The sequence below is a fragment of the Nerophis ophidion genome, linkage group LG02 (genome assembly GCF_033978795.1).
Source record: "Nerophis ophidion isolate RoL-2023_Sa linkage group LG02, RoL_Noph_v1.0, whole genome shotgun sequence".
Lineage (NCBI taxonomy): Eukaryota > Metazoa > Chordata > Actinopteri > Syngnathiformes > Syngnathidae > Nerophis > Nerophis ophidion.
In genome coordinates this window covers 88,983,714-89,008,824 of record NC_084612.1, presented here as the reverse complement: position 1 = coordinate 89,008,824, position 25,111 = coordinate 88,983,714, and the positions used below count along the sequence as shown (strand labels likewise).

The 25,111-nt window shown below is 45.6% G+C and overlaps 1 protein-coding gene across 3 annotated transcripts in view; it reads right to left on the bottom strand.

The window, feature by feature from the left end:
• Positions 1-25,111, bottom strand: part of znf536 (zinc finger protein 536) — a 650,381-nt gene that overhangs the window by 400,695 nt on the left and 224,575 nt on the right. For all 3 annotated transcript variants that reach the window (XM_061893538.1, XM_061893539.1, XM_061893540.1), the window contains one exon: positions 24,566-24,648. The gene's annotated coding sequence lies outside the window, so the exon portion shown is untranslated. The remainder of the gene's footprint in view (positions 1-24,565; positions 24,649-25,111) is intronic.

Below are 25,111 nucleotides of genomic sequence, written 5' to 3'. Positions count from 1 at the left end.
TACTTTGGAGTCTTGCTCACGAGTGGGGGAAGAGTGGATCGTGAGATCGACAGGATCGGTGCGGCGTCTTCAGTAATGCGGACGCTGTATCGATCCGTTGTGGTGAAGAAGGAGCTGAGCCGGAAGGCAAAGCTCTCAATTTACCGGTCGGGCTACGTTCCCATCCTCACCTATAGTCCTGAGCTTTGGGTTTTGACCGAAAGGACAAGATCACGGGTACAAGCGGCCGGAATGAGTTTCCTCCGCCGGGGGGCGATTCTCTCCCTTAGAGACAGGGTGAGAGGAACTCAGAGTAAAGTTTCTGGTCCTCTACATCGAGAGGAACCAGATGAGGTGGTTAGGGCATCTGGTCAGGATGCCACCCGAACGCCTCCTGAGGGCGGTGTTTGGGGCACGTCCGACCGGCAGGAGGCTAAGGGGAAGACCCAGGACACTTTGGGAAGACTATGGCCCGGGAACGCCCAGGGATCCCCCAAGAGGAGCTGGACAAAGTGGCTGGGGAGAGGGAAGTCTGGGCTTCTCTCAACCCGACCTCGGATAAGCGGAAGAAAACGGATGTATGGATGGATTAGGAGGTTCTTGTCTCAGGTAAGGATTGCGGACGATGGACTAAATCCCCCCACCAAGAAAAGGGCAGTTTTCCTATAAGGCTCTTGGTTGTTTGATCCGACCATAACCACGGCGGTCCTAAAAGTGAGAGCATCGCAGATACCCGAGAGATCCGGTTCTGTTTCCTCCCTAACTTTGGAAAATTGCAAGCTGCTTCTTCCATTTAAGAGCACGCACCTTAATGCCGAGGTGTAACATAATCCCTCGCATCTCCAGTATTCGACCACACACAACGCCGCCCGTGCTTGGTTTGTCCTTTCGACAAAACCCGACACTTCCTGCCCGGGCTTCTGCTGAAGACGTCTACTTTCTATTTCACGAGTGACCAAACACTTCTCTCCAAAATAAACCCCCCCAAAACTGATAGTTATCGAAGGGTTGATTGACAACATGGATTGTTGGGTTCTCTGACGGATGTCCTTTTGAACTTGGAGTCCTATCTCGGTTCTAGCGATATGACGTCTTTGTTTCTTGCGCTCGTTCAAGTCCAAACATCCTGACGGACGGGTGCATCATCTTACAGGTTTATTTATAGTTCAACCTCCGAGATCAAGTGACATCATCAATTATTAACGGAAAACCATTTGTCCGTCTGCACCTTACTGTCTTCTTGTATTAACAGTCCAAGAGCCCGCTTCCATTGAGCAGGTCGCTCCAGTCGTTAGGTTTGCAACAGGGGGGGTCTCGAACTAGCGGCCCACAGGCCCATATTTTGTGGCCTTCAAGCTTAACGTACTTTGGACGGCTAATTCTTGGCTCGGGGGTCGGTTGAAAAATGTATGAAAAGGGCAAAATTTATATCCATCCATCCATTTTGTACCGCTTATTCCCTTTGGGGTCGCGGGGGGGCGCTGGTGCCTATCTCAGCTACAATCGGGCGGAAGGCGGTGTACACCCAGGACAAGTCGCCACCTCATCGCAGGGCAAAACATATATATTTTTGGTTTTGATATGGTTCCTGTAGTCTTTGGTACGACTCGGCCGAGGTTTGAACTCACAACCTACCGATCTCAGGTAGGAAGCCCCATTCGTCGTGGTTTGCCTGACACACGAAACGGGACAAACTTTAGCCGCCGGCGATTTTGAATGTCTTTCAATTTGTGGCGATTCCAACTTCGAACCACAACGTCAGTCGCTCTGCAGAGTGGAGCCTTCTGCCATTTTCAGAACTCCTCCTCTTCCTCTCACGCGAGATCAACCTTGGGGCAGTTCCTTCCCTACTGTACAAGACTATCTTTGGGACTGAGGACTCGTGGGCAACCACCATGCGGTTATTAAGTTAAAGTGCCAATGATTGTTACAAACACACGAGGTGTGGCGAAATTATCCTCTGTATTTAACCTATCACCCTTGATCACCCCTTGGGAGGTGAGGGGAGCAGTGAGCAGCAGCAGTGGCCGCGCCCGGGTATCATTTTTGGTGATTCAACGCCCATTTCCAACCCTTGATGCTGAGTACCAAGCAGGGAGGTAATGAGTCCCATTTTTATAGTCTTTGGTATGACTCGGCCGGGGTTTGAGGTCACAATCTACCGATCTCAGGTAGGAAGGGGATTCACACAGCCCCATTCATCGGGGTTTGCCTGACACACGAAACGGGACAAACTTTAGCCGCCGGCGATTTTGAATGTCTTTCAATTTGTGGCGATTCCAACTTCGAACCACAACGTCGGTCACTCTGCAGAGTGGCGCCTTCCGTCATTTTCAGAACTCCTCCTCTTCCTCTCACGCGAGATCGACCTTGGGGCAGTCCCTTCCCTACTGTACAAGACTATCTTTGGGACTGAGGACTCGTGGGCAACCATCATGCGGTTATTAAGTTAAAGTGCCAATGATTGTCTCATACGCACAAGGTGTGGCGAAATTATCCTCTGCATTTAACCCATCACCCTTGATCACCCCTTGGGAGGTGAGGGGAGCAGTGAGCAGCAGGGGTGCCAGCGCCCGGGTATCATTTTTGGTGATTCAACCCCCATTTCCAACCCTTGATGCTGAGTGCCAAGCAGGGAGGTAATGAGTCCCATTTTTATAGTCTTTGGTATGACTCGGCCAGGGTTTGAGGTCCCAATCTACCGATCTCAGGTAGGAAGGGGATTCACAGCCCCATTCGTCTGGGTTTGCCTGACACATGAAACGTGACAAACTTTAGCCGCCGGCGATTTTGAATGTCTTTCAATTTGTGGCGATTCCAACTTCGAACCACAACATCGGTCGCTCTGCTGAGTGGCGCCTTCCGTCATTTTCAGAAACCCTCCTCTTCCTCTTACGCGAGATGGGGAAGTCCCTTCCCTACTGTACTACCCTAGAAAATACGAGACTATCTTTGGGACTGAGGACTCGTGGGCAACCATCATGCGGTTATTAAGTTAAAGTGCCAATGATTGTTACACACACACGAGGTGTGGCGAAATTATCCTCTGCATTTAACCCATCACCCTTAATCACCCCTTGGGAGGTGAGGGGAGCAGTGAGCAGCACCGGTGGCCGCGCCCGGGTATCATTTTTGGTGAATCAACCCCCAATTCCAACCCTTAATGCTGAGTACCAAGCAGGGAGGTAATGAGCCCCATTTTCATAGACTCACAACCTACCGATCTCAGGTAGGAAGGGGATTCACACAGCCCCATTCGTCGTGGTTTGCCTGACACATGAAACGTGACAAACTTTAGCCGCCAGGCGGCAGCAATGTTAAATGTCTTTAAATTTGTGGCGATTCCAACTTCGAACCACAACGTCGGTCACTCTGCAGAGTGGCGCCTTCCGTCATTTTCAGAACCCCTCCTCTTCCTCTTACGCGAGATGGGGAAGTCCCTTCCCTACTGTACTACCCTAGGAAATCAAGACCATCTTTGGGACTGAGGATTCGTGGGCCACCATCATGCGGTTCATAAGTTCAAGTGCCAATGATCGTCTCACACACACGAGGTGTGGGGAAATTATCCTCTGCATTCGACCCATCACCCTTGATCACCCCCTGGGAGGTGAGGGGAGCAGTGAGCAGCAGGGGTGCCCGCGCCCGGGTATAATTTTTGGAGAATCAACCCCCAATTCCAACCCTTGATGCTGAGTGCCAAGCAGGGAGGTAATGGCTCCCATTTTTATAGTCTTGGCGGAGGTTTGAACTCACCATCTACCGATCCCAGGGCGGACACTCTAACCCATGGGTGTCAAACTCTGGCCCGCGGGCCAAATTTGGCCCTTGGGGCAATATCAAATTAACATTAGAGCTGGCCCGCCGGTATTATACAGCATTCACCGCTGATACTCATACTTTCCGACCCTCACGAATTTGACTGTCCCTCCCGGAAAACATTCTCCCGATTTCCACCTGGACAACAATATTGGGGGCGTGCCTTAAAGGCACTGCCTATAGCGCCCTCTAGAACCTGTCGTCACTTCCGCTTTTCCTCCATACAAAGCGTGCCGGCCCAGTCACATAATATATGCGGCTTCTACACACAGGTATGTGAATGCAAGGCATACTTGGTCAACAGCCATACAGGTCACACTGAGGGTGGCCGTATAAACAACTTTAACACTCTTACAAATATGCGCCACACTGTGAACCCACACCAAAAAAAAAAATGACAAACACATTTCGGGAGAACATCCGCACCATAACACAACATAAAAACATAAAAAAAAACCAGAACCCCTTGCAGCAATAACTCTTCCAGGACGCTACAATATAACCCCCCCCGCTACCAACAACCCCCCGCCCTCCCATTTATTTTCAAATTTACTAGCCTGTGGAAAAAGTTAATGTTGATTTTTACCTCAGAAGACGGCTTATTAGTGATTCCTAAAGCCCAAAAAAAGTCTGCGGGCTGTAGAGCATTTTCCGTTCGGGCTCCAGTACTCTGGAATGCCCTCCCGGTAACAGTTCGAGATGCTACCTCAGTAGAAGCATTTAAGTCTCACCTTAAAACTCATCTGTATACTCTAGCCTTTAAATAGACCTCCTTTTTAGACCAGTTGATCTGCCACTTCTTTTCTTTTTCTCCTTGTGGAGGGGGTCCGGTCCGATGACCATGGATGAAGTACTGGCTGTCCAGAGTCGAGACCCAGGATGGACCGCTCGCCTGTGTATCGGTTCGGGGACATCTCTACGCTGCTGATCCGCCTCCGCTTGGGATGGTTTCCTGTGGACGGGACTCTCGCTGCTGTCTTGGATCCGCTTTGAACCGAACTCTCGCGGCTGTGTTGGAGCCACTATGGATTGAACTTTCACAGTATCATGTTAGACCCGCTCGACATCCATTGCTTTCGGTCCCCTAGAGGGGGGGGGGTTGCCCACATTTGAGGTCCTCTCCAAGGTTTCTCATAGTCAGTATTTACACTGGCGTCCCACTCGGTGTGAGTTTTCCTTGCCCTTATGTGGGTTCTTCCGAGGATGTCATAGTCGTAGTGGTTTGTACAGTCCTTTGAGACATTTGTGATTTGGGGCTATATAAATAAACATTGATTGATTGATTGAAATAGAAAAGAGGCATTTAATTTTTTATCAAAATTGTATTTAATATGCCTTTAATGTTTTTTTCGTTTGTTTTTCGAAAGTTAATTTTGCACTATTAAGTTATATAAGCGTTGCTTGGTCCATATTCAGTGTTAAAGCAAATCAGTGCAGCAAACTGAGCAATAATTATTGATATTTTATTATTATTATTATTATTTGAAACAGGATGTTGCATGTCGCTATAAAGTTAGGTAGTGAAGTGAATCAATCAATCAATGTTTATTTATATAGCCCTAAATCACAAGTGTCTCAAAGGGCTGCACAATTCCACAACGACATTCGTGGGTACAGAGCCCACATAAGGGCAAGGAAAAACTCACCCCATTGGGACGTTGGTGACAATGACTATGAGAAACCTTGGAGAGGACCGCATATGTGGGCAACACAATCGCCCCTCCCCCAGGGAAGACTGAAAGCAATGGATGTCCATCCATCCATCCATTTTCTACCGCTTGTTCCCTTTTGGGGTAGCGGGGGGCGCTGGCGCCTATCTCAGCTACAATCGGGCGGAAGGCGGGGTACACCCTGGACAAGTCGCCACCCCATCGCAGGGCCAACACAGATAGACAGACAACATTCACACTCACATTCACACACTAGGGGATGTCGAGCAAGTGAATTATATTTATATAGCGCTTTTCTCAAGTGACTCAAAGCGCTTTACATAGTGACACCCGATATCTAAGTTACATTTAAAGCAGTGTGGGTGGCACTGGGAGCAGGTGGGTAAAGTGTCTTGCCCAAGGACACAACGGCAGTAACTATGATGACACGGGCGGGAATCGAACCCGCAACCCTCAGGTTGCTGGCACGGCCGGGTCCCTTTTAAAAGGTTAAGTAGAGTGGTTGGTAGAGTGGCCGTGCCAGTAACTTGAGGGTTGCAGGTTCGATTCCCGCTTCCGCCATTCTAGTCACTGCCGTTGTGTCCTTGGGCAAGACACTTTACCCACCTGCTCCCAGTGCCACCCACACTGCTTTAAAATTCAACGTAGATATTGGGTTTCACTATGTAAAGCTCTTTGAGTCACTAGAGAAAGGCGCTATATAAATATAATTCACTTCACTTAATTTGTTGAACTTTGGCCCGCCGCTTTGTTCAGTTTAAAATTTCGCCCCACTCTGGACTTGAGTTCGACACCACTGCTCTAACCACTGGGTCCAGGTCATGTTCCGCTTATTCGAAGTCGGGTCGCGGGGGCAGCAGCCTAAGCTCTACCGAGCAACTTTCCGAAGCCTCCTAACGGTTGAGTATATAAAGTCTATAAATAAAAGGACGCGTCTATAGATTAGGATCATGATGATCACTGTCAGAAGAAGGGTGGGTGGCGGCATGATGGTACGGGGTTGCTTGATGCGTGCAAAACGCTAATCGGTCCGGGCGCCGCCTCCTGAATGATGGCGAGCGACAGTCTCAAAGTCACTTTGGCCTCCGCGGAGAGAAAATACGACTTTCTTTTTTTACCTTTAATTGTCGTGTGAACTTCAAAGCCGGGAGAAAAAAAAAAAAGAAAAAAAACGGCGGCGACACTCGGCGCTCTCTCTTCGGAGGCAGGAAGTCAAACGCTTCATTGGCGGCGAGGGGGGAGAAGAAACAGGCGGCGGTTGTTAAGACATTTTCTTTCATATAGCGTGAGCGACTCTCGGGGGGCTTTGATTCCTCGCCGCTTTGTAGCGAGCGCGGGGAATGATGCCTCCTCTTAGCGAAGCGCTCGTCATCCAACAGGTGGGAAGAAAGCGAGCGCGGCGCCATACACCCCCCCCCCAACCCCCACCCCCCCGCCGCCGCCGATCAGTGGAGCGCCAGCCTAACATCTCGGCTTTCCACCTCCCGGCTTATTTCCTCGCCGCCGCCGTAGCGGAGGTTAAGGTGTTAAACGCAGAGCTGCTAAACGCTCCCCGAGGTAATGGCAGTCGGCGTATATATAGAGAGCGCCGCGGCGGGGACTTCCTGCCAAGCGATGAAGAGGAGAGAAGGTGATGACATCATCAGCGGAAAGCGCTAACAGCGGAACACTTTACATTTCATGCGGTCGTGGTTCGAACCCCGCTTCCTGCTGACCCCTGACCCGGATCCGGTGCTCGCCGCGTTTCCCCACAGGGCGAATACACAAAGCATCACGCGATAACCCGGTGATTATGGGATGCCGCGGCCTGACATCCTCATCCCTCCCTCGCTAATCGTCCTGAAATCTCAGTCCAACTCCCACGCTGACTCCTCCTCGGCTCACTCTATCTCACCCTCCATCGCCCTTATCCAAACCCTGCTGTTACACCTCAGGTTTAAGGCACAGTACAGTAATTCCACCTTAAATGGTGTAAAATATATACCTTGATGGTGCAGAAAAAAGACCATGTATTTTTTTAACCGATTTCCGAACTCTAAATGGGTGAATTTTGGCGAATTAAACGCCTTTCTGTTTATCGCTCATGTGGTGATGACGTCAGAACGTGACGTCTCCGAGATAACACACCCACCATTTTCATTTTCGACACATTACAAACACCGGGACTCAGCTCTGTTATTTTCCGTTTTTTCGACTATTTTTTGGAACCTTGGAGACATCCTGCCTGGTGGGTGTGTTGTCGGAGGGTGTAACAACACTAACAGGGAGGGATTCAAGTTGCACCACTGGCAAGAAATCTGCCGCCAGACCCCCATCGAATGTGCCAGAGTGTCCGCACATTTACCGGCGATGACAGACATGGCACAGAGATGTATGGATAACCTGCAGATGCATTTGCAACGATTAAGTCAACGAAATCACAAAGGTGAGTTTAGTTGATCTTGTTGACTTATGTGCTAATCAGACATATTTGGTCGCAGCATGACTGCCAGCTAATCGATGCTAACATGCTACTCTATAATGTAGCCCGGAAGAGTTAGGGATGCATGGGATTCTTGGTATTCGTTCTGTTGTGTTTATGTTGTGAAATGTGTTTGTCATTCTTGTTGGGTGCGGGTTCACAGTGTGGCGCATATTAGTAAGAGTGTTAAAGTTGTTTATATCACAACCCCTCAGTGTAACCTGTATGGCTGTTGAACAAGTATGCCTTGCAGTCGTTTGCACGTTGAGTCAGTAGCCGCACACTACATGTGGCGGGCCGGCACTCAGATAGCATAGTATTAAGACATTAGCATAGTATTAAAACGTTGACGTTGAGAGGACGTTAAAGGCATTTCCATGACGGCATGCCCTCAGTATTGTTGTCGGGGTGAAAATCTGAGAATGTTATCCAGGGGAGTTTTCTGGGAGAGGCACTGAAATCTGGATTCAAGTTGCACCCCTGGCAAGAAATCTGCCGCCAGACCTCCATTGAATGTGCCAGAGTGTCTGCACATTTTACCGGCGATGCTAAGACAGACATGGCACAGAGATGTATGGATAACCTGCAGATGCATTTGCAACGATTAAGTCAACGAAATCACAAAGGTGAGATTAGCTGATCTTGTTGACTTATGTGCTAATCAGACATATTTGGTCGCAGCATGACTGCCAGCTAATCGATGCTAACATACTACGCTAATCGATGCTAACATGCTATTTACACTGGCTGTATGTACATTTGAAACGAGATACCCACATTTAATGCGAAACAAACACTTACCAATCGACATATTTAAGTTGCTCCAGTGTCACAAGATGGGAAAGTCCTGATTGTTTGATCCGCACATTTTACCGGCGATGCTAATAAGGCAGCCATGCTATGGGCCACTTCATTAGGTACACCCACGCTATGGCCGAATAGCGTCAATAGCTATTCGCTCAATAGCTTCGGTTTCTTCTTCAATTTCGTTTTTGCTATCTGCCTCCATACTCCAACCATCTGTTTCAATACATGCGTAATCTGTTGAATCGCTTAAGCCGCTGAAATCAGAGTCTGAATCGGAGCTAATGTCGCTATATCTTGCTGTGGTAACCGCCATGTTGTTTGTATTGGCAGCCCTGTATGACGTCACAGGGAAATGGACAGTGGCATCGCAAATAGCGAAAATCAAGAACTTTAAAGCTTTATTTTCGGGATTTTCCGGGAGGTGTAGAATTTTGAAAAAAACTTTGAAAAATAAAACAAGCCACTGGGAACTGATTTTTATTGTTTTTAACCCTTTTGAAATTGTGATACTGTTCCCCTTTAAAAACTGATGATGTCATCCACGCTGTAGTCTACTGTTAGTGTCTTATTTTCATTCTAGAACAACCTTTACCACTCAAAGAGCCATTTTGACCCGTTTCACAAAACAAAGAAAACTATGGGAGCCACAAGACTCTTTTGAAATTTAAAATGAAATAACACAGCGTACAAAGTTTTTTTTTGCTTAATATGAGCATTTTATCTTACTGTGGCCCGCGAGTTTTATTTGAATGCCGCTTGACAACCTCACATTTGACAACCATCTCAATTTTTCCAGGAGACTACCGAGCTTCAGAGCAACCATTCTCTCGACTGTCTGCTGGTTTTCACCCAAAAACAATGATAAGGGCGTGCTATGATGAAAATACGTTTAGCGCCCTCTACATACCATAACAAATAGCTTACCAGTCCAAATCACAAGTTGTATGTGGCTTCTGCAGTCACACGTAAGCGACTGCAAGGCATACTTGCTCAACAGCCATACAGGTTACACTGAGGGTTGTGACATAAACAACTTTAGCACTCTTACTAATATGCGCCACACTGTGAAACCACACCAAACAAGAATGATAAACACATTTCGGGAGAACATCCGCACTGTAACACAACATAAATACAACAGAGCAAATACCCAGAATCTCAGGTATCCCGAACTCTTCCGGGCTACATTATAAGAGGTACTGAACTGCGTTCGTCGAGCGAAACACAACCATGTAATACATATGTATACGTATGTATACAATAGGGCGGTGTTTTTCAACCTCGGAATCAGAAATACCGTATTTTCCGGACTATACGACGCACTTAAAATCCTTTATTTTTTCTAAAATCGACAGTGCGCCTTGTAACCCAAAGTGTGCCTAATGTACGGTATGATTCTGGTTGTGCTTACCGACCTCACAGCAATTGAATTTGGTGCATGGTGTCATAATAAGTGTGGCCAGTAGATGGCAGTCACACATAAGAGATACGTGCAAAGTGCAAGATGACGCCAGTAAACGACACCCAAACTTTAAATGTTCCATTGAGAATACGGAACATTACATACGGCGCTCGAAAATCAGTCAAAATGATTTTGGTACGACTTCGGTAAGCGACTGAGCCGCACAACTTGACGTATTGTCGGCGCATTAAACATACGAGTACCCATTAGTAGACATATTACCTGGCGTTTTGTTCCCCAATATTAGGCAAAGCCAACTTTTCTTACCTTCTGGTACCTGCTGATGCCTATTTGGGATCTGCATAAGTCCTGAAAATGTGAGCGAGTCTGTGGTGACCACTGTAGTCATAAGCTTTTTGAGAAATACACATGCCTACAGCTACGAGGCAGCACTGCTCACAAAGGAAATACGACCATGTAATACGAATGTATACAATAGGCCGGTGTTTTTCAACCTTTTTTAGCCATTTTTCAGCCAATCCGAATCAGAAATACCATATTTTTCAGACTGGCGCGCTTAAAATCTTTTCATTTTCTCAAATATCGACAGTGCGCCAAATGTACGGCATGATTCTGGTTGTGCTTACCGACCTCGAAGCAATTGTATTTGGTGCATGGTGTCATGATAAGTGTGGCCAGTAGATGGCAGTCACACATAAGAGGTACGTGCAAAGTGCAAGATGACGCCAGTAAACAACATCCAAACTTTAAACGTTCCATTGAGAATACGGAACATTACATACGGCGCTCGAAAATCGGTCACAATGTTTTTAGTACGACTTCGGTAAGCGAAGAAGCCGCACCACTTTATGTATTGTCGCCGCATTAAACATGCGCCGACAATACATTAGTAGTACCCATTAGTAGACATATTACCTGGCGTTTGGTTGGGCAATATTACGCAAATCCAACTTTTCTTACCTGCTGGTACCTGCTGATGCGTATTTGGGATCTGCATAAGTCCTGAAAATGTGAGCGAGTCCGCCACTGTAGGCAGTGGAGTGTTTTTCAACCTTTTATTTTAGCCATTTTTCAGCCAATCCGAATCAGAAATACCATATTTTTCAGACTGGCGTGCTTAAAATCTTTTCATTTTCTCAAATATCGACAGTGCGCCTAATGTGCGGAATATTTCTGGTTGTGCTTACCGACCTCGAAGCAATTGAATTTGGTGCATGGTGTCATGATAAGTGTGGCCAGTAGATGGCAGTCACACATAAGAGATACGTGCAAAGTGCAAGATGACGCCAGTAAACAACATCAACACTTAAAATCCTTTCATTTTCTCAAATATCGACAGTGCGCCTAATGTGCGGAGTAATTCTGGTTGTGCTTACCGACTTCGAAGCAATTGAATTTGGTGCACGGTGTCATGATAAGTGTGGCCAGTAGATGGCAGTCACACATAAGAGATACGTGCAAAGTGCAAGATGACGCCAGTAAACAACATCCAAACTTTAAACGTTCCATTGAGAATACGGAACATTACATACGGCGCTCGAAAATCAGTCAAAATGATTTTGGTACGACTTCGGTAAGCGATGGAGCCGCACCACTTGATGTATTGTCGGCGCATTAAACATACGAGTAGTATTATGGTGTGTGTATAAGGACCGCAAAATGGCACATATTAGCAGACATAAATGATGTACCCTTAAGGGGGGGTGGTGAGGACATAATTAAGAAGCACTGGTGAGGTCTAACTAATGCGTGGCCGAGAATGAGGATTGTGAATCATGACCACGAAGCAGACGTGAGGCCGATACAGGAAGTGGAGCAAAGATCATTCCGTCAAGTCAGCACCCAGGCGGCTGTGGGCGACTGTCGACATTTCCCGGTGGCCTGCAGGCTCGTGAAGCAAGGAGTGACACTCAGCAGTCAGATATGATTCGATTAAACAATTACGTCGGCCGGGATGAGGAAATTAAAAATAAAAAAAAAAACGCGGTGGGATCTGCTTAACATCCCTCGGATTGGTGGACTCGCGTCGACATTACTAAAAGAACACGTTTTTTTTAAACCAAAGACAGTTTCCGGGCATCATTTCGTTTGTTTATAATTGTGCAAAATGTAAATGGCTTCGTTATCGTCTTGCGTAGAAGGTGATAAAAGACGGAGAGCGCAAGAAAAAAGGACTTTTGGGTTCTATGCTGAAGCTTTGAGGTAAGTAGTAAAAAGGTAAAGGGGTTGCTAAGCACGACCCATCAGGAGCAAAGGTGAAGTGTCTTGCTCAAGGACACAACGGACGTGAAAAAGTTGGTAGAAGGTGGGGATTGAACCAGGAACCCTCAGGTTGCTGGCACGGCCACTCTCCCAACCGCGCCACACCGTCGCCGGTCTATGACCACTTATCATGTTAGCACAGCATGCATCTATATGACCCGATGCAAACAACCTTCCCTAGTCAAAAAAACAACACAAAATGACAACAGACATGGTAGCACACAACCCATCCATCCATCCTTCCATTCTCTACTGCTTGTTCCTTTCAAGGTCAATGTAACACAATTTGTAGGTAATACAAAAAACATCCATGCATTTTATATATATATATATAATATATATATATATATATATATATATATATATAAAAATACACATATATACATATACATATATATTAACATATATATATATATACATACATATATATATACATATATATATATATACACGTATATATACATATACATATATATATATATATGTGTGTATATATATATATATATATATATGTACATATATATACACATACATATATATGTACATATATATAAACACATATATATACATATACATATATATATACATATATATATATACATACACACACATATATACATACATATATACACATATATAAACATATATATATATATATATATATGGGGACGGCGTGGCGCGGTGGGGAGAGTGGTCGTGCGCAACCCGAGCGTCCCTAGTTCAAATCCCACCTAGTACCAACCTCGTCACATCCGTTGTGTCCTGAGCAAGACACTTCACCCTTGCTCCTGATGGGTGCTGGTTGGCGCCTTGCATGGCAGCTCCCTCCATCAGTGTGTGAATGTGTGTGTGAATGGGTAAATGTGGAAGTAGTGTCAAAGCGCTTTGAGTACCTTGAAGGTAGAAAAGCGCTATACAAGTACAACCCATTTATGTATTTATATATACACATATATATATACATATATATATATATATATATATATATATATATATATATATATATATCCACACATATATATATATATATATATACATCCACATATATATACATATCCACATATATATACATACATATATACATATATATATATATATATATATATATATATATATACATATATATATATATATATATATATATATATATATATATATATATATATATATATATATATATTGATAATGTTGACGTTAACAATACCACAACATATTTGCACCCATTTCTCATACAAGTTAATGCTATTTCGTAGTAAAAAAAATAGGAGCTAGGCTATAGGTAACTACAGGAGGAGCTTGGAGCTAGGACAGGGGTGTCCAAACTCCAACTTGCGGGCTATGTGCAGCCAGGCGGCGTCTTCAATTTAGCCCGCAAGACGTCACTGTTGTGGCACATGCGCAGTCTGGGTCTCCCTCCGCTGCGGGACCACCCAGAGGACCCGCTGACAGCGCACCCGGACACGCCCCCACTCAGGCTGATCGCAGCACGCCCACGCAACTTCAACCCTGCAGACGATCGGTCAACTTGCACACCTTTGACTGACGACGATAAGCTGTATAAAAGGGACCAGCGGACCCAAGGATCGGCGCGGGAACTTAGTTCTCAAATGGTGTACCGTAAGCCTGATGTTCGCTGACCGTTGTCGTGTTTCTGTCGTCCGTGTTGCTCTCCCGCAGAGTCTTCCCCCTTCGAGATCATTTATTGGTTCCCCCTGTGTTTTTGGACTGCTTTCCTCGATTCCCGACCTTCGCCTGAACACGGATCTTGCCTTTACTGTCCTGCCCTGAATGATCATCTGCCTGCCTCTCGGACTGCCTTTTTCCTTCGCTCTCGTCAACACTTTGCGAACACACACTTCAGTTAGTTTACACACTTAGTCTTACACCATACACTCTTGAGTTTTTGTCACACTACATTTCCTTGGTTTTAGTCGTTAGTGTTGTTCAGTATTCGTTTAATATACATATTTACCATATATATAATAAATTATTGAACATTACTTCCACCTGGTGTCCGTTTGCCGTCACTCCTCTTAGTAAACCATAACAGTCCCGAGTTTAAGAAAAAGAATATGGCTTTGAAGTCATTTTAAAAGTATGAACACGTCCTGCAACGTCGCCATCTTGTGTACAACATGATTATTTCAGGTCTGTGACCACCTCTCATGCTAGCGCAGCATTTATATATTCATACATGGGGACGGCGTGGTCGTGCGCAACCCGAGGGTCCCTGGTTCAATCCCCACCTAGTACCAACCTCGTCACATCCGTTGGGTCCTGACCAAAGACACTTCACCCTTGCTCCTGATGGGTGCTGGTTAGGGCCTTGCATGGCAGCTCCCTCCATCAGTGTGTGAATGGGTAAATGTGGAAGTAGTGGAGCCCGAACGGAAAACGCTCTATAGCCCGCAGACTTTTTTTGGGCTTTGGGAATCACTAATAAGCCGGAGTCCTTTGAACGCAGATTTCTTGCCGGGACATATGGTACAATACAATCGGCAAGATAGGATGGAGCTAGACCGTGTAGTATTTTATATGTAAGTAGTAAAACCTTAAAGTCACATCTTAAGTGCACAGGAAGCCAGTGCAGGTGAGCCAGTACAGGCCCTCCTGGTAACAGTTCGAGATGCCACCTCAGTAGAAGCATTTAAGTCTCACCTTAAAACTCATTTGTATACTCTAGCCTTTAAATAGACTCCCTTTTTAGACCAGTTGATCTGCCGTTTCTTTTCTTTTTCTTCTATGTCCCACTCTCCCTTGTGGAGGGGGTCCGATCCGATCCGGTGGCCATGTACTGCTCGCCTGTGTATCGGCTGGGGACATCTCTGCGCTGCTGATCCGCCTCCGCTTGGGATGGTTTCCTGCTGGCTCCGCTATCAACGGGACTCTCGCTGCTGTGTTGGATCCGCTTTGGACTGGACTCTCGCGACTGTATTGGATCCATTATGGATTGAACTTTCACAGTATCATGTTAGACCCGCTCGACATCCATTGCTTTCCTCCTCTCCAAGGTTCTCATAGTCATCATTGTCACCGACGTCCCACTGGGTCATTATTGTCACCGATGTCCCACTGGGTGTGAGTTTTCCTTGCCCTTATGTGGGCCTACCGAGGATGTGGTAGTGGTTTGTGCAGCCCTTTGAGACACTAGTGATTTAGGGCTATATAAGTAAACATTGATTGATTGATTGAATTAGGCATAATAAACACTTCAAGTTTGTTGAGTCTCACCTTAAAACTCATCTGTATACTCTAGCCTTTAAATACACCTCCTTTTTAGACCAGTTGATCTGCCGCTTCTTTTCTTTTTCTCCTATGTCACCCCCTCCCTAGTGGAGGGGGTCCGGTCTGATGACCACTGGCTGTCCAGAGTCGAGACCCAGGATGGATCGCTCGCCTGTGTATCGGTTGGGGACATCTGTACGCTGCTGATCCGCCTCCGCTTGGGATGGTTTCCTGAGGACGGGACTCTCGCTGCTGTCTTGGATCCGCTTTGGACTGGACTCTCGCGACTGTGTTGGATCCATTATGGATTGAACTTCCACAGTATCATGTTAGACCCGCTCGACATCCATTGCTTTCCTCCTCTCCAAGGTTCTCATAGTCATCATTGTCACCGATGTCCCACTGGGTGTGAGTTTTCCTTGCCCTTATGTGGGCCTACCGAGGATGTCGTAGTGGTTTGTGCAGCCCTTTGAGACACTAGTGATTTAGGGCTATATAAGTAAACATTGATTGATTGATTGAAAGCGCTTTGAGTACCTTGAAGGTAGAAAAGCGCTATACAAGTACAACCCATTTATACTTATATGGCCCAATGCAAACAACCTTCCCTAGTCAAAAAACAAAAAAAATGCCTAGAAATAATTTCAATATAGGTCAACATACGAGCAAAAAAAAAATCAGAATTGACCTACAGTGTGAACAAGACCTACAGGTAGCATAAAAAGTCCGCGTGGCGGCGACAAGGTGAGTCAGACCCACCATAAAAACCACCCATCCATCCATCCATCCATCATCTTCCGCTTATCCGAGGTCGGGTCGCGGGGGCAACAGCCTAAGCAGGGAAACCCAGACTTCCCTCTCCCCAGCCACTTCGTCTAGCTCTTCCCGGGGGATCCCGAGGCGTTCCCAGGCCAGCCGGGAGACATAGTCTTCCCAACGTGTCCTGGGTCTTCCCCGTGGCCTCCTACCGGTTGGACGTGCCCTAAACACATCCCTAGGGAGGCGTTCGGGTGGCATCCTGACCAGATGCCCGAACCACCTCATCTGGCTCCTCTCCATGTGGAGGAGCAGCGGCTTTACTTTGAGTTCCTCCCGGATGGCAGAGCTTCTCACCCTATCTCTAAGGGAGAGACCTAAACTTATTTCGGCCGCTTGTACCCGTGATCTTATCCTTTCGGTCATGACCCAAAGCTCATGACCATAGGTGAGGATGGGAACGTAGATCGACCGGTAAATTGAGAGCTTTACCTTCCGGCTCAGCTCCTTCTTCACCACAACAGATCGGTACAACGTCCGCATTACTGAAGACGCCGCACCGATCCGCCTGTCGATCTCACCATCCACTCTTCCCTCACTCGTGAACAAGACTCCTAGGTACTTGAACTCCTCCACTTGGGGCAGGGTCTCCTCCCCAACCCGGGGATGGCACTCCACCCTTTTCCGGGCGAGAACCATGGACTCGGACTTTGAGGTGCTGATTCTCATTCCGGTCGCTTCACACTCGGCTGCGAACCGATCCAGCGAGAGCTGAAGATCCCGGTCAGATGAAGCCATCAGGACCACATCGTCTGCAAAAAGCAGAGACCTAATCCTGCGGTCACCAAACCGGAACCCCTCAACGCCTTGACTGCGCCTAGAAATTCTGTCCATAAAAGTTATGAACAGAATGGGTGACAAAGGACAGCCTTGGCGGAGTCCAACCCTCACTGGAAACGTGTCCGACTTACTGCCGGCAATGCGGACCAAGCTCTGACACTGATCATACAGGGAGTGGACCCACAATAAGACAGTCCGATACCCCATACTCTCTGAGCACTCCCCACAGGACTTCCCGAGGGACACGGTCCAATGCCTTCTCCAAGTCCACAAAGCACATGTAGACTGGTTGGGCAAACTCCCATGCACCCTCAAGAACCCTGCCCAGAGTATAGAGCTGGTCCACAGTTCCACGACCAGGACGAAAACCACACTGTTCCTCCTGAATCCGAGGTTCGACTGCCATAGAGGTCGGGTGCATTGTGAGCTGGGCGACAGCCGAAGGCAGGGCACTTGGCGGTCCTTTTTATTATTTTATTTAGAATTTTTTTTTTTTTTCTCCCCCCGTGCACTATGAATAAATTGAGTCTGTCCGGACATGAAAATGTCAAATACCTAAAATACACCTAGGCTAAATAGCATATTAATTTTTAATGCCTGCTCATCCTATGCTGCTATTCTCATATCAGGCCTGTCTGCCAACAGCTGTTGCAGGCGCGCCCGCCCGGAATTTATCATCCATCTCTGCAAAGGAGAGGGGGGGAGGACTGGAGACATTGTTCACCGAAATCAGGAATAAGGGAGGGACACGTGCCACTTTTCACGGATGGCGGTGTGTATTTATATCACCTGCACCTCGCCACTTCTTGATATACGAGTGCGATTCAATTACGCTAATGCCAAACATAAATTGCTCAACATTCCCTTTCCTACGCCGCCGCCGCCGTGGTCGGTGTGGCGCGTGACAGCGTGAGACGCCGGCACATAAAAAAGAAGAAAAAAAAAAAGAGCGCTGACATTGACGGCGGAGGTGGTGACATTGGCGCGGGGGGGGGGGGGGAAGGCGGGGGATGACGCGGCGTGCCAGGGCGGCCGCCCAATGCCACCCGTGTGTGTTTTTAGGTGGCATGTGGCGGATGATTATCATAGATTATCACGATCCAGATTGTTACAAGTTGAGTGTGCGTACGTGCGCCGAAGCCGCGCGACAGCGTGTGCGCTTAAAGACACAACGCCTTTGGGGATAAGTCTAACTGGCGAGTGAATGATGAACAGTTGGTGTGTGTGTGTGTGTGTGTGTGTGTGTGTGTGTGTCGTGTTCCCTATCCTCACACAGACACTACGATACAGTCGGGCTCTAGCAACAAGCTCAAGAGCACGGGTCTCAGACACAGAGCCCGCGAGACGTTATATTGCGGCCCGCACATTAATATGAAAGTTTAAAGTTAGTTTTATATGCGTGGCGCCAGACAGCGTTGTATACGCAGCTGAAGGAATCTACCGATCACGGTGTGGTATGTGGCTCTCGGGGGCCGAACATTGACGTCACTTAAAGGGGAACATTATCACAATTTCAAAAGGGTTAAAAACAATACAAATCAGTTCACAGTGGCTTGTTGTATTTTTGGAAGTTTTTCTCAAAATTTTACCGGTCTCGGAATATCCCTAAATAAAGCTTTAAAGTGCCTTATTTTCGCTATCTTCGAAACCACTATCCATGTCCCTGTGACGTCACACAGTGCTGCCAATGTAAACAAACAACGGCGAATAGCACAGCAAGATGTAGCGACATTAGCTCGGATTCAAACTCGGATTTCAGCGGCTTAAGCGATTCAACAGATTACGCATGTATTGAAACGGATGGTTGGAGTATGAAAATATTGAAGAAAAAACTGAAGCTATTGACGCTATTCATAGCCGTAGCATGGCCGAATAGCTGCGTCAGCATCACCGGTAAAATGTGCGGACCAAATGATCAGGACTTTTGCCACTTGTGACACTGGAGCTACCTAAATCCTTCGATTGGTAAGTGTTTGTTTCGCATTAAATGTGGGTGGAAGGAAACGTAATATAGTTGCAAATGCATCTGCAGGTTATCCATACATCTCTGTGCCATGTCTGCTTTAGCACCGCCGGTAAATAGCATGTTAGCATTGATTAGCGTTGCATGTTAGCATCGATTAGCTGGCAGTCAACATCAACAAAACTCACCTTTGTGATTTCGTTGACTATGGTTGCAAATGCATCTGCAGGTTATCCATACATCTCTGTGCCATGTCGGCCTTAGCACCGCCGGTAAATAGCATGTTAGCATCGATTAGCGTTGCATGTTGGCATCGATTAGCTGGCAGTCACGCCGCGACCAAATATGTCTGATTGGCACATAAGTCAACATCAACAAAACTCACCTTTGTAAATTCGTTGACTTAATCGTTGCAAATGCATCTACAGGTTATCCATACATCTCTGTGCCATGTCTGTCTTAGCATCGCCGGTAAATAGCATGTTACCATCGATTAGCGTGAGCATGTTAGCATCGATTAGCTGGCAGTCACGCCGCGACCAAATATGTCTGATTAGCACATAAGTCAACATCAACAAAACTCACCTTTGTGAATTCATTGACTTAATCGTTGCAAATGCATCTACAGGTTATCCATACATCTCTGTGCCATGTCTGCTTTAGCACCGCCGGTAAATAGCATGTTAGCATCGATTAGCGTAGCATGTTAGCATCGATTAGCTGGCAGTCAACATCAACAAAACTCACCTTTGTGATTTCGTTGACTTAATCGTTGCAAATGCATCTGCAGGTTATCCATACATCTCTGTGCCATGTCTGTCTTAGCATCGCCGGTAAATAGCATGTTAGCATCGATTAGCGTGAGCATGTTAGCATCGATTAACTGGCAGTCACGCCGCGACCAAATATGTCTGATTAGCACCTAAGTCAACATCAACAAAACTCACCTTTGTGAATTTGTTGACTTTATTGTTGCAAATGCATCTGCAGGTTATCCATACATCTCTGTGTCATGTCTGTCTTAGCATCGCCGGTAAATAGCATGTTAGCATCGATTAGCGTGAGCATGTTAGCATCGATTAGCTGGCAGTCACGCCGCGACCAAATATGTCTGATTAGCACATAAGTCAACATCAACAAAACTCACCTTTGTGAATTTGTTGACTTTATCGTTGCAAATGCATCTGCAGGTTATCCATACATCTCTGTGCCATGTCTGCCTTAGCATCGCCGGTCAAATGTGGAGACACTCCAGCACATTCAGTGGGGGTCTGGCGGCAGACACTTTGGCATCTTCGGGCCGGTGGTGCAACTTGAATCCCTCCCTGTTAGTGTTGTTACACCCTCCGACAACACACCGACGAGGCATGATGTCTCCAAGGTTCCAAAAAATAGTCCAAAAAACGGAAAATAACAGAGACCCGGTGTTTGTAATGTGTTGAAAATGAAAATGGCGGGTGTGTTACCTCGGCGACGTCTCATTCTGACGTCATCGCCTCCAGCGCGATAAACAGAAAGGCGTTTAATTCGCCAAAGTTCACCCATTTAGAGTTCGGAAATCGGTTAAAAAAATAGATGGTCTTTTTTCTGCACCATCAAGGTATATATTGATGCTTACATAGGTCTGCTGATAATGTTCCCCTTTATGTGATCCAAGCAGAGAAACGTTTTGACGCTTTTCCACTAGACCAGGGGTGTCAAACTCAAATACAGAGTGGGCCAAAATTTAAAATGGAACAAGGCCGCGGTCCAAGGTTGAACAAATTAACCTTTTAAGAGAAATCCCAAAAAGTTTTGCATTGAATATTGAACAAGCAAGGCTTACATAACTTTATAGTAACATGCAAAGTCCAGTTTCAAATTATGCATCCAGCCATCCCTTTTCTACCGCTTGTCCCTTCTGGGGTCGCTGTAGCCTATCTCAGCTGCATTCGGGCGGAAGGCAGCGTACACCCTGGACAAGTCGCCACCTCATCACAGGGCCAACACAGATAGAGAGACAACATGCACACCAGGGCCAATTTAGTGTTTCCAATCAACTTATCAATAATGATTTAAAAATATCAATGGCATATCAAATACAATTTAAATAACATTTGGAGGGGGGGGGGGCAGGTTTGTTGGTAGCGGGGGTGTATATTATAGCATCCCGGAAGAGTAAGTGCTGCAAAGGTTTCTGGGTATTGTGTGTGTTACGGTGCAGATGTTCTCCCGAAATGTGTTTGTCATTCTAGTTTGGTGTGGCTTCACAGTGTGGCGCATATTTGTAACAGTGTTAAAGTCGTTTATCCGGCCACCCCCCAGTGTGACCTGTATGGCGGAAAAGCGGACGTGACAACAGGTTGTAGAGGACGCTAAAGGCAGTGCCTTCGAGGCACGCCCCCAATATTGTTGTCCGAGTGGAAAATCGGGAGAAATTCAGAAGAATTTTTGCCCCGGGAGATTTACGGGAGGGGCAGTGAAATTCGGGAGGGTTGGCAAATGCGTTGTTACATCAGGCACCGCCCCTGTATAATACCGGCGGGCCAGCTCTAATCTTAATTTGATATTACCTCAAGGGCCAAATGAAATCACACGGCGGGCAAAATGTGGCCCACGGGCCAGAGTTTGACACCCATGCACTAGACCAAAATGGCTCTTTCAACGTTCTGGGTTGCCTACCCCTGCATTAGTGGATAAGCGGCAAATGAGTGAAAGCCACAGAGACTTAGTCATGGAGACGAGAGTTTTTTTACGTGCCTGGCTGCAGTCACAACAAGACACCTGTCCGTCAGTAATAACAGTTCCCGATTACCTGGACCAATTCAAACTGTTATTTTATTTTTTTTAATGTCTAAATTATATTGCCTCACACAGTGTTGCTGACTGGAGAAATCGAATTATTATTGTTATTACTTATGACTGATTTATTTACTAAATTCTCATTTTGTTCATTCATATTTTGATTTTATTTTGAAAATAAAAACAAAGACATTTAGAAATATTTTTTAAAGAAATCTTTTCCCCGCGGCCCAGCCTCCCCCAGACTCTGCATCCAGTGGCCCCCAGGTAAATTCAGTTTGAGACCCCTGCTCAAGAGTCTTCTTCAAGAATCACTATTATTTCCTAGGGCACAACATATATACATACACACACACACACACACACACACACACACACACACACACACACACACACACACACACACACACACACACATATGATGATACGCTATGGTTATTGTGCAAAATGATTGAGTCGGGGATCTCTTTGGAGGGGCCCATGGTTAGTTTTTTGTTGGCCCACGGATTATTGTAGGAATAAAATGAATAACTAAAGAAAACAACTATTTTGAAAACTTCAACAAAAAGACACAGAGGAAAGAATACACGACTATTAGTAATACAAAAGTTCGACTTTAAATTTAAAGTGTGTTTATTTTTAACCTTTTCACCAAAAAATAATACAAAACTACTAGTCGGACTCGATCCGACCGATCGAAGTCTAAGACTAAATATGACCAAACTAAGTCCAAGACGAGTTCTGACCAATCTGACCAAGTCTTAAACTAGATCTTATCAAACTAAGTCTAAAAATTGTTCTACCCAATCAAAGTCTAAGAGTAGGTCTGGCCGAATTAAGTCTAAGAAGAGATCTGACCAAACTAAGTCAAAGACTAGTTCTGACCAAAGTAAGTCATAGACCATATTTTATCAAACTAAGTCTAAAAATAGATCATCTCAATCAAAGTCTAAGACTAAGTCTGGCCGAATTAAGTCCAAGAGATCAGACCAAACTAAGTCAAAGACTAGTTCTGACCAATCCGACCAAAGTAAGTCTTAGAATAGATCTTATTAAACTAAGTCTAAAAATGGTTCTACCCAATCAAAATCTAAAACTATGTCTGGCCGAATTAAGTCCAAGAAAAGATCTGACCAAACTAAGTCAAAAACTAGTTCTGACCAAAGTAAGTCTTAGACTATATCTTGTCAAACTAAGTCTGAAAATAGTTCTCCCCAATCAAGTTTTGAAACTAGGTCTGGCCGAATTAAGTCTAAGAAGAGATCTGACCAAACTAAGTCAAAGACTAGTTCCGACCAAAGTAAGTATTAGACTATATCTTATCAAACTAAGTCTAAAAATAGATTGTCTAAATCAAAGTCTAAGACTAGGTCTGGCCGAATTAATTCTAAGATGAGATCTGACCAAACTAAGTCAAAGACTAGTCCTGAGTAATCTGGCCAGAGTAAGTTTTAGAATAGATTTTATCAAACTAAGTCTAAAAATAGATCTCCCCAATCAAAGTCTAAGATTAGGTCTGGCCAAATTAAGCCTAAAACTAGATTTGGTCAGACTAAGTATAAGAATAGATATACCCAATCTAAATCTAAGACGAGATCTGACCAAACTAAGTAAAAGACTAGCTCTGACTAATCTGGCCAGAGTAAGTCTTAGACTAGATCTTATCAAAATAAGTCTAAAAATAGATCTTCTCAATCAAAGTGTAAGGCGAGGTCTGGCCGAATTAAGTCTAGGACTAGATTTAGCCAGACTAAGTCAAAGACTTGATCTGCCCAATCTAAATCTAACATCAAAGTTTAAGACTAAACCTGACTAAACTAAGTCTAAGGCTAGATGTACCCAATGTAATCTAACAATCTAAATATAAGACTAGAGGTTACAAAACTAAGTCTAAAACTAGATCTGACCAATATAAGTCAAACAATTTAAGAATCGAGCTGACAAAGCAAGTCTAAAACTAGATCTGACCAATTAAAATCCAAGCCTAGAGCTGACCAATCTAAGTCCAAGACCAGATCTGACCAATCCAAATGTAAGATTTGCTCTGCCCAATCTAAGACTTTGTCTGCCCAATCTAAAACAGAGACTAGATCTGACCAATCTCAGTACAACTTCATCTGACTAATCTAAGACTTGATTTGACCAATCGAAGACTAAGAATCTACGTCTAAAAACTCTGGCTGACAAAACTAAATCCAATTCTAGATCTGACCAAACTAAGTCTAAAACTAGAGGTGACCTAACCAAATCAAATCTAAGACTCGGTCTGACTGATCTAAATCCATGAACATGAACTGATGTTGGATGAGAAGTGAAACATCTTCTAAGAAAAACTGAACAGTCCAGTAGCGGTGGATTGAATACCCTGAGACTAAAACCAGGACAAGACTGGTAGAGCACCAACAGAAAAGTATGATTTAAAAATCCTGAGTCCAGAACTGGTTTCTTATCCCATTTCTGAGATTTCCTGAAATGTTCACCAACATAGGTTGGCGAGTTAGGTTGATAAGCAACTAACAAACCCTGGTGAAGGTTAAAAAAAAAGGGGCGTTGACGTTAAAAAAAAAGGCGGGGCCTACCTTAGCACACCAACAGCATACTGGAGTGAACCTTGGTGTCGGATCAAGCCGCCTCTGGCTGGCACTGCTGACGGGAACGCCACCTGAAGGAAGGAAGAAGTCCGCCGTTAGCCATACTTGCCAACACTCCCGAATTCACCGCCTCTCCCGAAAACCTCCCGGGACAAATTTTCTCCCGAAATTCAGGCTGAGCTGGAGGAGGCCACGCCCCCGTCAGCTCCATGCGGACCTGAGTGAGGACAGCCTGTTTTCACGTCCGCGTTCCCACAATATAAACAGCGAGTTCTTGGTTTCTTATCTGGGTTTATTGTTAGGCAGTTTCATTAACGTCCTCCCAGCGCGGTAACAACACACAACAACAGCAGTCACGTTTTTGTCTACCGTAAAGCAGTTCGTCTGTCGCAAACAGCAATGTTGTGACACTCTTAAACAGGACAATACTGCCATCTACTGTACATGCATATGTGACAATAACAGCTACGGCTTTTAGAGAGTGCAGCGCACAACCGCGCACACTACAAGGAGACGAAGCAGAAGGATGAGGAA